The sequence below is a fragment of the Cynoglossus semilaevis genome, chromosome 6 (assembly GCF_000523025.1).
Source record: "Cynoglossus semilaevis isolate Cse_v1.0 chromosome 6, Cse_v1.0, whole genome shotgun sequence".
NCBI classification, from domain to species: domain Eukaryota; kingdom Metazoa; phylum Chordata; class Actinopteri; order Pleuronectiformes; family Cynoglossidae; genus Cynoglossus; species Cynoglossus semilaevis.
The window spans coordinates 7,892,444-7,893,849 of NC_024312.1; positions in this window are offsets into that span (position 1 = coordinate 7,892,444).

Sequence of the window (1,406 nt, forward strand, 5' to 3'; positions counted from 1 at the left end):
TGCACATATGTCGCCTGTGAGACTATCAAGTGCCCGCAAGACCCACAAGATAAAGGATGCAGCTGGGGCCAGGGTGGGCCGTGCTGGATAAGAGACGGGTCACCCTGTGTATGTCTGTGGGTTACAGCATGTAGTGAGAAGGATGGGGCAGGGCTGGGGCAGGCAGACTGCCGGTGCACTGCCATATGGAGAGGCGGCCTGCAGCTATTTGCACCTAATGGGCGACGAGTGCTTGCATGTCCAAAATACAGTACTCATGTCTTTGCCTTAGAGGCAACAATTTATGCAACTTTTTTGGAAAATGTTATGGTTCCTTGATGCGGAAATGAATGTTAGTTATGTGCTTCAGTTGGGGGCAGTGGTGGTTTAGTGGTTAAGGAAGTGGCCTTGGTTCTCGAAAGCTTCAGGTTCGAGTCCACCAGCTGCCAAGTTGCCACTGACGTGCTCTTTTTAAAAAGGAAATGAGCCATCGCGTGCTCCGACCACCTCTTCAGTAGACTTGAGAACGGCTTCATGTAACCACGGCAACAGTTCAGTAGTGGAGGTCAAATGTTTGAGCCAGGTACAGAGGCTGACCAAGAAAACACTAGAACGTGAAGTAAGAACCAGGATGTGGTGGTGAGTGGCTCTTTGGCCCAGAGGCAATGCCTCTGTCATCGGTGTGGAACCCCAGGGTTCACCTCCTGGGCAAGTTCGAATCCCGGTTAGGGCGGTTGGGACCTTCCAGTGGACTCACCACCCACAGGAAGGTTTAGGGGGGTTGGTATGGTGCAATGTGATGGGGGTGGCGACTGCTGCCCCCGCAACCCGGTAACGGATAAGCGGATGAAAATGGATGGATGGATGGATGGATGGATGTGGTGGTGAGTGGCTAACGTTGTTACTTTTAGGTTCATTTATAGACAGATTGTTACTTTAATGTTACTTTTAGGTTCATTTATAGACAGCCTTACTATCTCCACTGTGTTGTTATAGACATAGTCTTGTCGCCTTCACATTGTCCAGCTGGTGCTCATTTAGCAACATGCTAAATGATTAGCAGAGCTCAGCTCTGGGGTTTTACACGACAGAAGTCATGTAGCAGTAGAACAAATGTGTTTTAGCTCATTTAAACTTAACTTAACTTCCCTTTAAGCTTGTTTATTGAGGAATGCGAGCTGTATATGATGTTTATATGGAGCTAATGAAGAGAAATGTTGCAGATCAGCGTGCAGTCAAGGTTTTCTGCTTATAAAAGAATATGTATTTTACTGACACCTTTTTCTCTCTTTAGTGACAGCTTTTACCCGACACAGTACCTTTGCTTTGTTAAAAAAAATGCTACTTCAAGTCTATTTGTCCATTTTTATTTTTTTTTATTCAATGTGTGAGTTCTTACAGATAAAAGCCAAACAAAAATGGGGAAG